The sequence below is a fragment of the Arachis hypogaea genome, chromosome 13 (assembly GCF_003086295.3).
Source record: "Arachis hypogaea cultivar Tifrunner chromosome 13, arahy.Tifrunner.gnm2.J5K5, whole genome shotgun sequence".
In the NCBI taxonomy this organism is placed as follows: domain Eukaryota; kingdom Viridiplantae; phylum Streptophyta; class Magnoliopsida; order Fabales; family Fabaceae; genus Arachis; species Arachis hypogaea.
In genome coordinates, this window is record NC_092048.1 from 53,813,666 (window position 1) to 53,833,248 (window position 19,583).

General features: G+C 38.6%; 1 non-coding gene across 1 annotated transcript; it reads left to right on the forward strand.

The window, feature by feature from the left end:
- The first annotated feature begins 17,325 nt into the window (after positions 1-17,325).
- Positions 17,326-17,432, forward strand: LOC112738562 (small nucleolar RNA R71). Its single transcript, XR_003169516.1, has one exon. It is a non-coding gene; the product is annotated as a small nucleolar RNA R71 (small nucleolar RNA).
- The last annotated feature ends 2,151 nt before the right edge of the window (positions 17,433-19,583 follow it).

Below are 19,583 nucleotides of genomic sequence, written 5' to 3' on the forward strand. Positions count from 1 at the left end.
GCTCAGCTTTTGAGGAGGAAAGTACTTGGCTAAGAAAGCCGTGACCAGCTTATCCCAAGAGTTCAGGCTGTCTTTGGGTTGAGAATCCAACCATAATCTAGCTCTGTCTCTTACAGCAAAAGGGAAAAGCATGAGCCTGTAGACTTCAGGATCTACTCCATTAGTCTTAACAGTATCACATATCTGCAAGAATTCAGTTAAGAACTGAAAAGGATCTTCAGATGGAAGTCCATGAAACTTGCAGTTCTGCTGCATCAGAGAAACTAATTGAGGTTTCAGCTCAAAGTTGTTTGCTCCAATGGCAGGAATGGAGATGCTTCTTCCATGTAAATTGGAATTAGGTGCAGTAAAGTCACCAAGCATCTTTCTTACATTATTATTATTTTCGGCTGCCATCTCCTTTTCCTGTTCGAAAATTTCTGAAAGGTTATCTCTAGATTGTTGTATTTTAGCTTCTCTTAATTTTCTCTTCAGAGTCCTTTCAGGTTCTGGATCTGCTTCCACAAGAATGTTCTTATCCTTGCTCCTGCTCATATGACAAAGAAGAAGGCACAGAAAAATAATAATAATAATAGAGATCCTTTATACTACAGTATAGGGATCCCTGTGTGAGTAGAAGAAGAGGGGGAGACAAAGAATGTAATATAATGGAAGAAACACAACTGTGAGGATGGCAGAGATGTGAGATGAGATGTTAGGATATGAATGAATAAATAGAATAAGATGGGGGAGGGATAATTTTTGAAAATTATTTTGAAAAAGAGTTAGTGATTTTCGAAAATGGTTTTTGAAAATTGTTAGTATTTTTTCGAAATTTTTTTTTATAAAAATTAAAAATAAAAATAAGAATAATTAGTTAATTAAAAAGAAATTTTTGAAAATGAGGGAAGATATTTTCGAAAATTAGAGAGAGAGAGTTAGTTAGGTAGTTTTGAAAAAGTTAAGAAACAAACAAAAAGTTAGTTAGTTAGTTGAAACAAATTTTGAAAAGATAAGAAGTTAGGAAGTTAGAAAAGATATTTTGAAAAGATATTTTTTGAAAAAGATAAGATAAGAAGATATTTTTGAAAAGATATGATTGAAATTAGTTTTGAAAAAGATTTGATTTTTAAAATCACAATTAATGACTTGATTCATAAGAAATCACAAGATATGATTCTAGAACTCAAAGTTTGAATCTTTCTTAACAAGCAAGTAACAAACTTCAAATTTTTGAATCAAAACATTAATTGATTATGTTATTTTTGAAAATTTGATTTAAAAATAAGAAAAAGATTTTTGAAAAATATTTTTAGAATTTTCGAAAATAACTAAGAAATTTGAAAAAGATTTGATTTTTGAAAAAGATTTTGAAAAAGATAAGATTTTCAAATTGAAAATTTGATTTGACTCATAAGAAACAACTTAATTTTAAAAATTTTTGAAAAAGTCAACTCAAATTTTCGAATTTGATGAGAGAAAAAGGGAGAGATATTTTTTTTATTTTTGAATTTTTATGATGCAAGGGAAAAACAAGAAAAATGATGCAATGCATGAAATTTTTAGATCAAAACAATGAATGCATGCATGAATGATATGAGTGTCAAGATGAACACCAAGAACACTTTGAATGTCAAGATGAACATCAAGAACATATTTTTGAAAAATTTTTGATGCAAAGAAAACATGCAAGACACCAAACTTAGAATTCTTTAATGCTTACGCACTAAGAATTCAAGAATGCATATGAAAAACACCATACAACACAAAACAAAAAATCATCAAGATCAAACAAGAAGACTTACCAAGAACAACTTGAAGATCATGAAGAACACTATGAATGCATGAAATTTTCGAAAAATGCAAGATGCACATGCAAATGACACCAAACTTATGATATGACTCAAGACTCAAACAAGAAACACAAAAAATATTTTTGATTTTTATGATTTTCAAATTTTTTTGGATTTTTTTTTCGAAAATTATATGAAAAAGAAAAATAAGGATTCCAAAATTTTTAATATGAATTCCAGGAATCTTGCATTCTTAGTCTGAAGCTTCAGTCCAGGAATTAGACATGGCTCACTAGCCAGCCAAGCTTTCAAAGAAAGCTCCAGTCCAAAACACTAGACATGGCCAATGGCCAGCCAAGCTTCAGCATTTAACACAAGAGTATATTGCTCTTGATAACAAATTGCAAGCCTCAGTCCAAATAAATTTAGATATGGCTTTACAGCCAGCCAAGCTTTACATGCTTCATGAAACACTAGAATTCATTCTTAAAAATTTTGAATAAAAATTTTATTTTTGAAAACATTTTTATTTTTTTCGAAAACAGATGAGAAAATTTTAGAAATATTTTTTGAAAAATTTTTTGAAAAGAAAATAAAAAGAAAATTACCTAATCTGAGCAACAAGATGAACCGTCAGTTGTCCATACTCAAACAATCCCCGGCAACGGCACCAAAAACTTGGTGCACGAAATTGTGATGTCCAGGCTCGAACAATCCCTGGCAACGTGAGCAACTTGGTACGTGTAATCGTGATTACACTTTAATGATGTAAAATTCATGGCTCCTTCTTTCCCTGGCAATGGTGCCAAGAAATGGTGCCAATACCATGGTTCACAACTTCGATACAACTAACCAGTAAGTGCACTGGGTCGTCCAAGTAATACCTTACGTGAGTAAGGGTCGAATCCCACGGAGATTGTTGGTATGAAGCAAGCTATGGTCACCTTGCAAATCTCAGTTAGGCAGATATAAATCGATAATGGTGTTTTCGAATAATAAATAATAGAATAGGGATAGAGGTACTTATGTAAATCATTGGTAGGAATTTCAGATAAGCGAATGGAGATGCTTTTCGTTCCTCTGAACCTCTACTTTCCTGCTATCTTCATCCAATCAGTCTTACTCCTTTCCATGGCTGGCTTTATGTGATACATCACCACTGTCAATGGCTACTTTCGGTCATCTCTCGGGAAAATGATCCAATGCCCTGTCACGGCACGGCTAATCGTCTGGAGGCATCACCCTTGCCAATGGCTTCATCTTATCCTCTCAGTGAATAATATACTCACGCACCCTGTCACGGCACGGCTATTCATCTGTCGGTTCTCGATCATGCTGGAATAGGATTTACTATCCTTTTGCGTCTGTCACTAACGCCCTGCAATCGCGAGTTTGGAGCTCGTCACAGTCATTCATTCATTGAATCCTACTCGGAATACCACAGACAAGGTTTAGACTTTCCGGATTCTCTTGAATGCCGCCATCATTCTAGCTTACGCCACGAAGATTCTGGTTAGGAGATCTAAGAGATATTCATTCTAGCTTATTTCATGTAGAACGGAAGTGTTTGTTAGGCACGTGTTCATAGGGGAGAATAGTAATGAGTGTCACACATAATCATCACCTTCATCACGTTCTTGGGTGCGAATGGATATCTAAGAAGCGAAATAAGATGAATTGAATAGAAAACAGTAGTACTTTGCATTAATCTTTGAGGAACAGCAGAGCTCCACACCTTAATCTATGGAGTGTAGAAATTCTACCGTATGAAAATACATAAGTGAAGGTCCAGGCATGGCCGAGATGGCCAGCCCCCTAAAGCGTGATCAATAGTCTCCTAAGATGAACAATGGATTAAAACTGAGACCAAAGATGTCAAAAAGACTAGTAAAAGGTCCTATTTATAATAAACTAGTCACTAGGGTTTACATGAGTAAGTAATTGATGCATAAATCCACTTCCTGGGCCCACTTGGTGTGTGTTTGGGCTGAGTTTGAGTGTTGTACGTGCAGAGGCCATTTGTGGAGTTGAACGCCAGCTTTTGTGCCAGTTTGGGCGTTCAACTCTGGTTTTAGCTCCTTTTCTGGCGCTGGACGCCAGATTTAGGCAGAGAGCTGGCGTTGAACGCCAGTTTACGTCATCTATTCTTAGCCAAAGTATGGACTATTATATATTTCTGGAAAGCCCTGGATGTCTACTTTCCAAAGCAATTGGAAGCGCGCCATTTCGAGTTCTGTAGCTCCAGAAAATCCACTTTGAGTGCAGGGAGGTCAGAATCCAACAGCATCAGCAGTCCTTTTTCAACCTCTGGATCTGATTTCTGCTCAAGTCCCTCAATTTCAGCCAGAAAATACCTGAAATCACAGAAAAACACACAAACTCATAGTAAAGTCTAGAAATGTGAATTTAACATAAAAACTAATGAAAACATCCCTAAAAGTGACTAGATCCTACTAAAAACATACTAAAAACAATGCCAAAAAGCGTATAAATTATCCGCTCATGTGCCCCACGCGTCCGCGTCATTTTCAAAAGAAAGGCCACTCACGCAATCGCGTCGACCACGCGATCGCATCGACCACGCGATCGCGTCACCCAGAATTTTGGCAAAAAGAATTTCGAATAGAGAGTTGCGCGACCGCGAGGCTGCACTCGCGCCAATCGCACAAAACAGGCCACGCGATCGCGTGACCCACGCGTCTGCGTCACCTGACCTTCTTGCGCACCACGCGACCGCGTCACTCACGCGTCCGCGTCACAAGCGGCGCACAGAATATCCAGATCAGCCAATTTTCTTATCTTTTCTTCTCTAATCCTTATTTTTCTTATCTTTTCTTATTTCTTTCTTCTTCCTTTCTTATTTTCTTTCACCTCTATTCTATTTTATTTGCATATTTCATTCATTGTATCTTAATTTTGTGCATATTTTTATTCTCTTTTCTAAATTAATTATTTTTCCTTTGGTGTTAAAATTTTCATATTTAACTATTGCATCTTCCCTTGAATTATTTTTGGGTGCTTAGTGACTTGTTTTATTCTGGATAGATTATATTATTTATATCAATGCCAATCTTTTATACCCGTATTACTTTTTGCATTGACATGAATTTACATTACCTCTCCTTACCCACACTCTCTTCCCTATTGTTGCAAATTATTGCATTCTTGAATTGCCATGTGCTTTTGTTTGTTTTCTCACGTACATGTTGAAGCTTCCATGTAAATGAGACCCTTATCATTTGGCATTAACCCAACCATACTTCATTTATTTTCTTATCTCTATTATTGGGTTATCTTTCTTCCCTTTTTCTTTCAGGATGGCCACCAGGAAGAGAACCAGAAGACGCTTACATGGGGAGACAAGCAAGTCAATCTGCACAATCTATAGCGAAAAGCATCAGTTGAAGCCACCCATCCACTTGCACATCTCATCATGCACCGAGGACGGTGCAATCTTTAAGTGTGGGGTGGTCGATACCGATCTCCATGGGTTAGCTACTTTTCTATCTCAACACCAATATTTTATTTTCCTTGTTAGTTGTTACATTTGCATATTTGATTGCATATTTATTTGATTTTGTGCATTTAGTTACTACTTGGTTAAAGTAATAAATTTCTTTTTAAGACCCTATTTTTGAAAAATTTCACTAATTTAAATTGAAAATTTTTGTGTTAAATTGTTTAAAGTTGTATTTGGAACATGGTTTTTGAGCCAAAGAACATAGAACCTGTGATATTTTGAGCTTATTTACATGGTTACATTATTTAACCATAAATATTTTATTCTTGTGTGTTTACTTCTCTATAATTGTAATCTTTATTTTGTTCCATTCTATATGTCCAATATTTAGTGTATTTACATGCTTGCATATGATTGAGGCCATTATTTGATTTTAGCTCACTTATCCCAAAAAAAAAAAGCCTACCCTTTAAAGCACCATTGTCAGCCACTTTGAGCCTTTTAATCTCCATTTATTCTATATTTTACCACATCACTAGTCTTAAGCAGAAAAACAAATTAAAAAACCCCAATTGAATCTTTGGTTAGCTTAAGATAGAGATTGTGTATCAACTAAGTGTGGGGAAATTGTAGGAACATGGGTTAATAAGGGAATGTAACATGTTTCTAATTTATTTGAATATTAGGAATTTGGGAACCTATTCACGAAAAACCAAAATAGAAAAATAATAGAAAATCCATGTGCATTGATAAGATATGTTTATTTCTCTACAAAAAAAAAAAGAGAAAAAGAGAAAAAGAGAAAAAGAAAAAAAATATATATATAAATAAATAAATAAGGGGATAAAATTATCCCAATGTTAAGTTAATAAAAGATCAATGCACATGTGATAAAAATTAAAGAAAATTTGGACATGAGTATGGGAATTATACAAAAGTGGGAATTATGGGTAGCTAGGCATGAATTTAAAAGTATATAGAGTATATGTATATTAGATGAGAGCTTATGTTAATTGAAGATTCATATTATAGCTCACTTGGCCATACATATATCCTTACCTTTACCTCAGCCCCATTACAACCTTGAAAAGACCTCATGATGTTTGCATTGGTACATTAAATATTTGTTGATTGGTTAGATGAAGAACAAGGTTTAGAAAGTATGATTAGAGAAGAGTAGAGTGAATAACCCTATACACTTGAGAGATTAGAGTGATATACACTACTAGTGAGGGTTCAATGCTTGATTCTATGTTCCCTGCTTTCATGAGCTGTCTTCTTACAAGTTTACTTGATTTTTATTGTATAATTTGAATTAGTGGAATTTGATTTATGTTTGTCTTGGAGAACTTATTTACTTTTAACCAAGTAGGTAGAAACATTTTGCATTCATATAAATAGGTTGCATTTCATACATTTTACCATTCCTCTTCACTTTTATTGTTCTCTTGAGCTTAGCATGAGGACATGCTATTGGTTAAGTGTGGGGAGGTTGATAAACCCATATTTCATGAGTTATTTTGTGCTTAGTTTGAGTGATTTATTCAATCCTTCACCCACTTATTCATATTAATTGCATGGTTTTACTTTCCTTTCCTTATTAGGTGATGTACGTGAAAAATATGTTTCCTAAGCTTTAAAATTAATTATTTTAATTACCTTTATTTCCATTCGATGCCGTGATTAGTGTGTTGAGTAGTTTCAGATTTTCTAAGACAGAATGACTTAAAGGATGGAAAAGGAAACGTACAAAAATGGAAGGAAAGTGCGAAACAAAGTTTTGAAGAAACTGGCATCCACGCGATCGCATGGACGACGCTATCGCGTGTCAGGAGCGAAGAAGCAGCGACGTGGCCGCATGACTGACGCGGCCGCGCGACTTGAGCATAGCACATTCGATGCGGACGCGTGACCGACGCGACCGTGCCACAAGGAAAACTCCAGATGACGCGACCGCGTAACCCACGCGGACGCGTGACAGAGGCCACGTATCAGAATTTATAGAATACGCCCCCAGCGATTTCTAAAGCCCTTTTGGCCCAGATCCAGGTACAGAACACACAGATTAGAGGCTATAAAGTGGGGGAATACATCCATTCAAAAGGGAGCTCGCCAATTTTCACTTTCCATGATTTAGATTTAGTTTGAGATAGGTTCTCTCCTCTCTCTCTTAGGATTAGGATTTAGGACTTCTCTTAGTTTTAAGAATAACTCTCGATCCAGGTTTAGTATTTACTTTAATTTATGTTTCTATGCTACTTTTACTTTAATGCTTTTATTTGTATCTATAAATGTTTCCAATTTGGCTTATGAACCCTTTCCATGTTATGATTTGAATTAATAATTATTTGAGGTATTTCAGTTATTGATTGCTTTCTCTTTAATTTGTGTTACCATTGCTTTCCATCTAAGGACATTTTTTTTCCAGCAATTTTACTTTTTCCCCTTTTGGTCTTGGTTAAGAAATCAGTAACTCAACATAACTGATAATCGCTATCTTGCTAATTGAACTGAACTTCAATAATCCCAACTTTTTCTTAGGAATTAAATAGGATTCGAAGGCCAAACTAATTAGTCCCTTGACTTTCCTTTGCTTTAGTAAAGGTCAACTAAGTGGAATCTAGATTCAACTTTCATCATTGTTGAGAGAGATAACTAAGTTGGACTTCCAATTTCTCTTACCTTGCCAAAACTTTGCTTTACAGTATTTATTTATTTTAATTGCCATTTACTTTACTTGTCATTCAATTCACTTGCTTCTCACCTTCTAAACCCCGATTACGACCTTTATAGCCAATAATAAGAACATACTTCCTTGCAGTTCCTTGAGAAGACGACCCGAGGTTTGAATACTCGGTTAACAATTTTTAAGGGGTTTGTTACTTGTGACAACCCAAAACGTTTGTACGAAGGGATTTTTGTTGGTTTAGAGACTATATCTACAACGTAACTATTTTTATGAATTCTTTACTGGCAAAAAACCCAATGTCAACAGGACCTCGAATGGCAACTCACGGACGAGGTCGATCATGAACATAGAGAGATAGTGAGGATGACCAACCGGCCGATAACCATGCCGAGTTCATGGCGGCTACGACTAACCAAGCTAACTTGATGCAAGCAAGTGCTGCTGCGAAAACACAAGCTATGGAACGGATAGGACAACCAGTAGATAATGGGAAAATAATTATTGTTGATGTAGGTGAGCAAGTCAGATTCTTTGTGACAAATAATCAAAGTGACGCAGCAAAAAATGTAAGTGTTCCAAGGGTTACCTGAAACTGAAGGTCGATCTCGGATGAGATCTGTTGTGGTGGCCAAAGTAGTTGCGTCCGACTTGTTGATACTGGTGGAGCTGTTGATCTTTGATCACCAGAGGGTGGTGGTACCTGCAAGAGACTCCGATGCTTAAGTTAGCACGGGCTTTAAGCAGGTTTTTGTGTAGAATCAGAGTATGAGTTATATCTGGGTGCTCCAGTATATTTATAGTACTGTGGAGTGACCTCCCTTTAAGATAAGTTAGTTATCTTATCTTATCTTTTGTGGGTGGGTCCCCTTATCTTTGGCCAGCTGCCTTTAAGCGGGCTGTGATCTTCTGCTTTGGGCCTACTTGGGCCTTTGTAGTGATTTGGCTGAGCTCTTTAAGTAAGAGGTCGGTGGTCATCCAACTTGAAGAGGTCGGACGTTCCTGTCCGACTAGTATGGGCGCATAGCTCGACCCGTAATATGAACAGTGCCCCTGCTTGGGCTCGATTTCACCCTTAAGGTCGTGTCTTTGGACTTCAACCCTTTTGAGGAAGTCGAGCTTGAGCATTTTGTCTTGAATTGGTCTTCCGTATAACTCCTGCTAGGACTCCTTGAATGCGGAGCATTTTTCTTCCTTTTTTCTTTTTAATTGCAACGCACGTTTGTGCTTTTCTTGGGAACGCGCGAAGGTTTTAAAGGCTTATTAACTCCCCTTCTCTGTTTCCCTCTTTGTATTTTCATTTGAATTTCAAAGCCTCATTGTTCCGTTTCTTCTTTCTTCTCCCTTCGCTCTTTGTTTGTTACTTGCTGAGGTGTTTCGTTTGTCTGCTTGCTTTCAAATCTCCAAGCCCTTTACCTTTCTTTATCTCAAAGCGACTGTTTAACGTGGACTTCATCGTTCTACTTTACCTGGGTCGTTGATGCACAGAAATTTGTCTCTTAACAATTTTCCCTTCGGCAAGTATACCGAATTGTCGTCAAGTAATAACTCACAAAAGAGTGAGGTCGAATCCCACAGGGATTGATTGGTCAAGCAACTTTAATTGGAAAAATGTTCTAGTTGAGCTAAGCAGAAAGTGAGTTGAGAATTGCAGGAAATTAAATGGCGGGAAAGTAAATAGCAGAAAATAAATGACGGGAAGTAAATTGCAGAATCTTAAATGGGGAAGGGAAGTTTAGCATGAAAGTAAATGGCATAAAGTAAAGAGAATGGGTAAGATCAGAAATGGGGAATTCATTGGGCTTAGGAGATGTTGCATTCTCCGGATCAAGTTCATTTTCATCTCTTCCTCAATCAATGCATTCATTGATCTCCTTGGCAATCTTAAGTGATTGAATTCCAATTCCTTGGTAATTCAATCTCTCAAATCAGATCAATAGCCAATTCCTTGGTCTAATTGCTCATGAGAAGAGATGAAGTGTGGTCATTGATTATACCACATGTATTTCCAAATCAAAGTATTGGGAGAATTATATGTCACCATATCCGCCCAAACCCCAATTTGGTCCAACATGAGAAAACATTTCTAGCGTGATCTCTTCATCCCTTTTCCAAGGTTCAGAAGAGATCCAAGTATGAATAGCTTCTTTTCCAAGATAACTACTCAATTGGATGAAGATTGAAAGATTTCTAGTAAAATCAAGAGAAAAGAAAGAAGAAGAATAATGAAAACTATTATTGATCCATCAAATTACAACAGAGCTCCCTAACCCAATGAAAGGGGTTTAGTTGTTCATAGCTCTGGGAATGGAAAGCAAAAATGGAGAGTACATTCTAAAAGTTAAACTAGAAGTGAAAAAAAAGTAAAATGCAGAGAGTAATTCTAATAATGCCAAAAGCTCTTTTCTAGTTCAAAGCTCTCCCTATTTATACTATTCTTCTCATCTTCTAGTTGGCTCTTCAAGTCTTGGATATGGGCCTTTAGATCTTGAGTTGAAGCAGTTATCTTCTTCAGTGGGCTCATCTTTACTTGCAGAGAAAGTGTGAAGTAGGCAGGGACTTTAGCTTAGGGCGTTAGTGGTGTTAACATTAAGTGAAAATGTGGGTTGAGAACGTTAGTGACAATCACCTTTTTCACTAACGTTCCTAACCCAAAGTGGTCCACGTTAACTTCAACGTTAGTGGCACTAACGTGACCACTAACATCGACCCTTGGCCCTTCGCAAACGTTACTGGGGTTTACCTTTTTCAATAACGTTGAGAGTACCCCTTTCTCCGTACGTTAGAGTTCACGTTAGAATAGTTAACGTGGCCTTTAACGTAGGCTTGCCAAATCTTCGAGAGCATTAGTGACACTTACCTTTGTCATTAACGCTTCAGAATGCCCCTACTTCCTACGTTAGAGTTCACGTTAACTAGGTTAACGTGACTTCTAACGTGGTATTGATAGCCATCTCCAACGTTAGTGACCAAGCTGAGTGTCACTAACGTTGGCTCATCGTTCTCTCCTTCACGTTAGCTTCCACGTTAACTGAGTTAACGTGGAAACTAACGTGGCTCAAAGTGGCTTAGTCCAACGTTAGTGACAAAGGTGAGTGTCACTAACGTTGGCCATTCCTTGCTTCCCCACGTTAGAGTCCACGTTAACTGAGTTAACGTGGCTCTTAACGTGGCCCTTATGAGCTTGGTCCAACGTTAGTGACAAAAGTGAGTGTCACTAACGTTGGCTTCATCTTCTTATTCCTTGTTAGAGTTCACGTTAACTAAATTAACGTGACTCTTAATGTGGACAATTGCCACTTTGGAGCGTTAGTGGTACTTACTTTTACCACTAACGTTGGAGTTCTACTTCTCTTCCACGTTAGCTTCTACGTTAACATAGTTAACGTGGCAACTAACGTGGGCTATGATGGCTCACGAAGGCGTTAATGGCGATCACTTTTCTCATTAACGTTGCAAGTTAGCCTCCATTCCACGTTAGTGGTCACGTTAGCTAGACTAACGTGGCTACTAACGTGGTTCTTCCTTGCTTCCTTTGTCCTGAAATCAAGCAATAAAGTGCATCAAAGCTCTAATCCAAGTTATGAGACATGCATCATTCAATTTGTCCTTTAATTCATGCATAATTCTCATGAAATCATGTAAAATTCACAATGTTTGCTTGAATCAAGATGTAAGTGATTATTTATCCAAAACTTGCTTATTTCCTAAGAAAATGCATGAAACTACCTTAAAACCATAAAGAAAAGGTCAGTGAAACTGGCCAAAATGCCCTGGCATCACAACACCAAACTTAAAGCTGGCTTGTCCCTAAGCAAGTACTGGAACAAGAGAATGATGAATGAAATGACAAGATGAATGAATCATTATTGTGGAAGTCATGTTCTTGGTTTTATGGGGTTTCATGCATAGCAACTTAGGTTCATTCCTTTACTGGCTTTTAGACCTTTATCATGCCTTGGAATACTCACTTGATTGCACCCTTTGAGACTTTTTTTTATTGATCCCTTTGTCTTTCCAAGGTTTATTTCATCCTTAGGCTAAGTGTTTTGTGAGGGGGCGACTCTTTAAGATAAGCTTTCAGCCAACACTCCTGAACCAGTTGGTTCTAGGTGCTAGGTGTTGAAACACCCCTAAGGACTTACTCCCTCAAGTCTCTCTCCCCCATACATGCACACCACAGGCACATGGTTTGTTATTTTCTTTCCTTGAGGTCTTGGTGTCCAGTACCTCTTTGGGTTACTAAATGTTCTGTAGCAAGGTTGCTCTTGATAGTGGATTTTCAGTTGATAATCCCGGGTTAGTTAACCCAAGTTACCAAGTGATGAAGCACTCCTAAGAACTTATTCATCCAAGTAGATCCTTGGTACAAGAGCACCACAGACACATCCCTCAAGTTTCAAGCCCTTAGTGCCTAGCCTTATTCTTTATTAACTTTTCTTTCTTTTTCAACTCTTATTGTTCTTTTCCTTTTTCTTATTAGGATCTTATTATTTAGCTAGTCTCATGGGGTGTGTTTCAAGTATATGATTCAGGACAGATAGTTGCCTTCCCACCTTGTTGGTGAACCAACTTAGCTAAGTGATTACTACACCACAAATTTAAGAACCTACTCCACAATTTGAACATCATTCTGGTCTTTCATAACATCTCTTTTTTTTTATTCAGCTTAAAAGGACAAGCATACAATAAGCAAGATGAAAATGAAAATAGGCAACTTGACTAGCAAGCATAGACCTAAGTAAAAACAAACTTAAAGACAGAATTGAAAATTCCTAAGCTACTATGGAAGCATGTTCTATTTCATACATGATTTTCCTTATTTAAAAGACTTGAAAAAGAAAGATGGAACAATGAGGGAACTCCACCACCTTTTACTCATGGGGTTGTTCATGCTCTCCCTCTTGTTTGTCCTCCTTGTGTTTTTCTTGAGTGCTTGCACTCCCACTTCCCTTGCTTTTTCCAATCAACTTCTTCCAGAAGCCAGCATCTTCCATCTTCTTTTTCAATGTTTCCTTCCGCTGTTTCACCTTCCTTTTCTCTTGTTCTGTGAGATCTTTTTGGACCTCATCATACCTAGGGATTGCAGAGTGTAGATTATGCATATGACTAGATATATAGTTCAACTTGGCTTGAGTGTTTATGTTGAACTCCTCCCTATGTAGTTGCCATCCTTCATTCAGTACGCTGAACTCATTGAATGCCTTCGTCTGAGCTAGATGTCATTGATTGAGTTCTTGAAGGCGTTTGTCTTGACGCTCTTGCCTTTCAGTCACTTGATTGATGGCTTGAGTGAGCTGGGAGTAGTGTTCCATTTGCTATTTCTGCCACTCCCCTTGTTGATTCATCCATTTAGAAAGCAATTCTTCTTGACGATCCATCCTTTGGGCTTGAACGTGCAGTTGTTGTTCTTGTCCCTCCATATAACTCCTCGCTAGCTCCTCAATGGCTCCGTGAATGTGATTCAAGTTGATGTTGGTTTGATCATAGTACTCTTCTTGCTGGTATTCTTCTTGATGAGATTCTTCTCGGTGAGGTTCTTCTTGTAGTGTTCTTCTCCCTATTTGAGGCCTTCTTTGTTGTTGGACGGGTGTCACATACGTTATACGCTGGAGTGTAACCATCCTTCTAGGGTTTACCCAAGTTGGATTGCTATCCTCGAAGACTACCTTGGCTTTCGTACACAGCCTAAGGATGGTGCTGGGGAACCAAAGTCTAGCACCTGGATCATTCTTCTCGGCTGATTCTTGAATCTCCTCAGCTATAATTTTGTTCACATTGATGTCTCTACCCTTTACTAAGCAGTGTACCATAGTAGCTCGAGTAACGTTGACCTCAGAATTGTTTACAGCTGGGAGGATAGATCTCCTCACAAGTTCAAACCATCCCTTGTCTTCCGGGATGAGGTCTCCTCTCCTGATGAACCGAGGTCTTCTATCTGAATACCTTGCCCAGTCAGATCCTATAACACACATATCATTCACAATTTCTTCAAGTTCATCATTGTCGGGGCCATTACTTATTCTCACGTGATAACTGGGCTCATCAAACTGTGGTGATTTCAGTTGAAGAACCCTTGTTATGGCATTGGGGCTGAAGTCCACCTCTGTTCCTCTCACGTAACTTTTGAAGGTGGGGGCCTTAGTTTTGTCTTCTCTGACCATATTTACATAGAATTCTTTGATGAGGTTTGCATTTATCTTTGCTTCTGGGTTCGTGAGCCTTTGCCAACCCCTTTGTTCGATCTTCTCTCGAATCTGTGGGCATTCATCTTCGTTGAACTGGAATGTTAACTCAGGCAATATCTTTTTGAGCTTTATCCGTTCAAATTCATGTTCATGAAATGCAGTTTTGAATTTCCCTTCATCAAAAAGGCTGCTCTCAACCGGTTCCTTTCTCTTTTGCCTCTTGGAGCTTGATGATGCCATGAATGATCTTTTGAAAAGTGAAGGTGTTGAGGTTAGTGATGAGTGGTAGAATTCGGTTGGGTTTGGATAGGGTGTAGCTTGGAGAATTGTACTTCGAGAGTGAGAAGTTTGAAGAAGTGGTTGCTGAAATGTGAAGGGAAATACGGACTAGGAATCACTTATATAGGGAAATGATGAGTAAATGAAAGGTGTAGATTGATGGGGTGGTTGTGTGATGGACGGATGGGGTTTTGCATGGGATGAGCACAAGGATCATCAACTTTATGATGGGGTTGGTTCAGTTTTCAAGCTTGTTCTCCTTCCAATGTTGCATGGCAATAATTTCCAATGCAATCCCCCTGGAGACACGTGTATAGTCTTCTCTTTTTGTGGTGGCCGAACCCTTCAATTGTCCCATCAATTCTCCTACAAAATAAAAGAAATGTGATTAAAAGAAAACTTGTGGAAAGTGGTGGCAAAATTTTAAAAAAGAAGAGAATAACTACTTTTTAAAGTTTTTGTTTCTAACTACTAAGTGCTGTTCATGAGTGCAAACCAACTGACTAACTGAATATCCATGTATACAATGTTGGCGACACCAAACTTAGTTTGGTGCTATGTGGTGTAAAAGATTTGTTCAAGGCTCTAAGAGTGATATGATATGGGTTACATTTATGTTCTCTTAGTGTGCCCTGAACACCAAACTTGTTCTTCACTATATGTTCCACAAAAGGGCTCATTCAAGTGCCTGTCGAAGTTGATTTGAAATTCATGAACCTTGCTTTATTAACTACTTTAAAAGCATGTAAAACATGGGTTGCCTCCCATGAAGTGCTTCTTTAGCGTCACTAGCTTGACGTTCTTCCTTTGTCAGGGTGGTTGGTAATGCCTCAGATCTTCCCCTCTTGCAGTAAACCTATGTCCATTGGCTTCATCAATGATCTCTATATGTTCTAGGGAGAGAACTTTGTTGATGGTGAAAAACTTAGGTAACTGAGATGGGATGGTGGGGAGATGAGGTGGGATATCTAGGAAGTAAGCTGAGATCACTTTATCCCCTGGAGAGAAATCTTCTGTAGGGATCTTTTGTTCCTCCATCTCCTTGGTATCTTCTTCTTTGTTTCTTTTGCTGTTATCCTACTCTTTGTGGTCTCTTTTCCTAGGGGGATTTTGTTGCTGGTCCCATATGATTCTGGTGGTTTTGGCTCCACTTGAGTTTCCTTTAACTGTGACAGCTGCTGATTACTTTGTTCATCACCCAAAGGAATTCCTGAGTGTATAGCTTGTGCCTCAATGCTTGTTTCTCCCACCATTGCTCTGTCATGCTCTGTCCTTAGTTCCTTGCCTTCCTGACTTGCTTCTTGTGAGGGTTTGAAGACATTGAAGGTGAGTTGTTCGTCATGTACCCTCAGTATTAGCTCTCCGCGCTCCACATCTATGAGCGCTCTGGCTGTAGCTAAGAATGGTCTTCCCAATATGATTGGGTAAAGATGACTTTCTTCCATTTCCAGTATGACAAAGTCTGTGGGAAGGAAGTAGTTCCCAACCTTCACCAGCACGTTTTCAACCACTCCTATTGCTTGTTTTTGAGTTTTGTCCGCCAGCCTGATGACTACGTCTGTGGGCATCAGCTCATTGATTTGCAGCCTCTTCATAAGGGATAAAGGCATTAAGTTGATGCTTGCTCCCAGATCACAGAGTCCTTTATCAAACATTGTTTCTCCTATGGCACAGGGGATATGAAAATTCCCTGGGTCCTTCCTTTTTGTAGGCAGCTCTGGTTGAATAAGAGCACCGTACTCCTTATTCATTACTATGGTTTGTCCTCCCTTGAGTGAGCTTTTCCTAGTCAGCAGCTCCTTCATGTACTTAATATATGAGGGCATTTGTTGGAGGGCCTTGATGAATGGTATGTTTACATGGAGAGATACAAATATGTCAAGAAACCTTGAGTCTATTCTCTTCTCTACACCACCATTGAGTAATTGGGGAAAGGGTGCATAGAGTCTCAGCAGCTCCTTCGGTGTAATTGTGGTTTCTTGATGATTATCTTCCTACTTTCCTGCTGATGTATCTTCAGGTTGTTCTGATGGTTTGTTCGGCTCTTCCTCAGTCTCCTTATCACTTATAGTAACCATCTTGCAATCTTCCCATCTGACTTTCTTTGCTTCACCTCTCGGATTTTTCTCTGTGTCACTTGGGAAGCTATCAGTAGGTTTAGGAATATTCTCAAATAGGTATCCCACTTGAAATTCCAGCCTCTTGATGGTGTCTCCCTGATTCTTGATATTGGCTCGCACCTCCTCTTTGAACACCTTGTTATCTTGAATCTCCTTGCATATGCCTTCAAGTAGAGTCTCAATCCTTGATAGTCTTTCTTCCGATGATGGAGAGTTGAGATTGGAAGGATGAGAAGGGCCATTTTGACTTTGGTATGGATGTTGAGAAGTGTTGTTGGGTGGGTGTTGGTATGGCCTCTGTGTGGAGTGTTGGTGAGTTGCATTGTTGTTGGGGTTGTGGCATCTCTGATCTTGGCCTTGGTCTTGTTGATTTCCCCATCCAAAGTTTGGGTGGTTTCTTCAACCAGGATTATACGTTTTGGAGTATGGGTCATGATTCTGCCTAGGTGAATTCTCAATGTAGTTGACTTGTTCCTGATCACCCTCTACTTCTTTATTCACTCCTTCTTGGGTTGCTGCTGAAGTGGTGATTGCTGCTACTTGATTCCTCTCCATCTTCTTGATGAGGTCAGCTAATTGCTTGGTAATCATCTTATTTTGAGCTAGCAGTGCATCCACATTGTTCAGCTCCATCACTCCTCTAGTGTTGCCTCTTTCAGAAGCATAGAAGTAGTCATTCTCTGCTACAGTCTCAATGACATCTATGGCTTCTTCAATGGTCTTCTTCTTGTTCAGAGATCCCCCAGATGAGTGGTCTACTGCCTTCTTTGATTCATACGAAAGGCCTTCATAGAAAATGTGCAACTGCACCCATTCATTGAACATATCTGGCGGGCATCTTCTTGTCAAGTCTTTAAACCTCTCCCATGCTTCATATAGAGTCTCACCATCCTGCTGCCTAAATGTTTGTACCTCAGCTCTCAACATGTTGATCCGTTGAGGGGGATAGAATATTGCCAAGAACTTGTTCACCACATCTTCCCAGGTTGCTAAACTCTCCTTTGGAAAAGATTCCAGCCATTTAGATGCTTTGTCCTTGAGCGAGAAGGGAAACAGAAGTAGTCTATAGGTGTCAGGATGAACACCATTAGACTTCACAGTATCGCATATCCTCAGGAAGGTGGTTAGATATTGATTGGGATCTTCTTGGACACTTCCTCCGAATGAACAATTATTCTAAACAAGGGTGATGAGCTGTGGCTTTAGTTCAAAGTTGTTGGCATGTATGGTTGGCCTTTGGATGCTACTTCCACAGTTTCCTGGGTTTGGGATGATGTAAGAACCCAGAACTCTTCTCTCTTGTCCAGCCTGATGCGCTGGACCTTCTCTGCCATGGTTGTGAGCCTCTTCTTCATGATGGTTCTCCATATTCTCATCCATGTCTGGTTCAAAGTACTCTTCCTCTTCCTCAGCGCCAACTACTCTCTTTCCTCTTGCTTCCCTCCTTAATCTAAGGAAGGTCCTCTCAGGTTCAGAATCAAAGGAAGTTGAAGCCCCGCTTCTTCTACCTGTCATACAACCAACAAGGCACAAGCAAGAAGGATAGGTGCAGACAGTAATTTCTACAGAAATGCTGTTAGCGTGAGTGATGTAATATATCAAACAGTTAGTGGGTTAGTGACTGAATTGTAAACAACTAAGAAAATGGGTAGGGGAAAGGGAAGAAAATAGCTAAACAGAAAGTAAATTACTCAAATGAACTTAAATCAAACAAAATAAAAACAAATGCTCAATCTAGTTATCCACCAATTTAATCATTGTTGATACAAAATCAATCCCCGGCAATGGCGCCATAAACTTGATGCACGGAAACTTGTCTCTCAACAATTTTCCCTTCGGCAAGTATACCGAATTGTCGTCAAGTAATAACTCACAAAAGAGTGAGGTAGAATCCCACATGGATTGATTGGTCAAGCAACTTTAATTGAAAGAATGTTCTAGTTGAGCTAAGCAGAAAGTGAGTTGAGAATTGCAGGAAATTAAATGGCGGGAAAGTAAATAGCAGAAAATAAATGACGGGAAGTAAATTGCAGAATCTTAAATGGGGAAGGGAAGTTTAGCATGAAAGTAAATGGTATAAAGTAAAGAGAATGGGTAAGATTAGAAATGGGGAATTCATTGGGCTTAGGAGATGTTGCATTCTCCGGATCAAGTTCATTTTCATCTCTTCCTCAATCAATGCATTCATTGATCTCCTTGGCAATCTTAAGTGATTGAATTCTAATTCCTTGGTAATTCAATCTCTCAAATCAGATCAATAGCCAATTCCTTGGTCTAATTGCTCATGAGAAGAGATGAAGTGTGGTAACTGATTATACCACATGTATTTCCAAATCAAAGTATTGGGAGAATTATATGTCACCATATCCGCCCAAACCCCAATTTGGTCCAATATGAGAAAATATTTCTAGCATGATCTCTTCATCCCTTTTCCAAGGTTTAGAAGAGATCCAAGTATGAATAGCTTCTTTTTCAAGATAACTACTCAATTGGATGAAGATTGAAAGCTTTCTAGTAAAATCAAGAGAAAAGAAAGAAGAAGAATAATGAAAACTATTATTGATCCATCAAATTACAACAGAGCTCCCTAACCCAATGAAAGGGGTTTAGTTGTTCATAGCTCTGGGAATGGAAAGAAAAAATGGAGACTACATTCTAAAAGTTAAACTAGAAGTGCAGAAAAAGTAAAATACAGAGAGTAATTCTAATAATGCCAAAAGCTCTTTTCTAGTTCAAAGCTCTCCTTATTTATACTATTCTTCTCATCTTCTAGTTGGCTCTTCAAGTCTTGGATATGGGCCTTTGGATCTTGAGTTGAAGCAGTTATCTTCTTCAGTGGGCTCAGCTTTACTTGCAGAGAAAGTGTGAAGTAGGCAGGGACTTTAGCTTAGGGCGTTAGTGGTGTTAACGTTAAGTGAAAATGTGGGTTGAGAACGTTAGTGACAATCACCTTTTTCACTAACGTTCCTAACCCAAAGTGGTCCACGTTAACTTCAACGTTAGTGGCACTAACGTGACCACTAACATCGACCCTTGGCCCTTCGCAAACGTTACTGGGGTTTACCTTTTTCAATAATG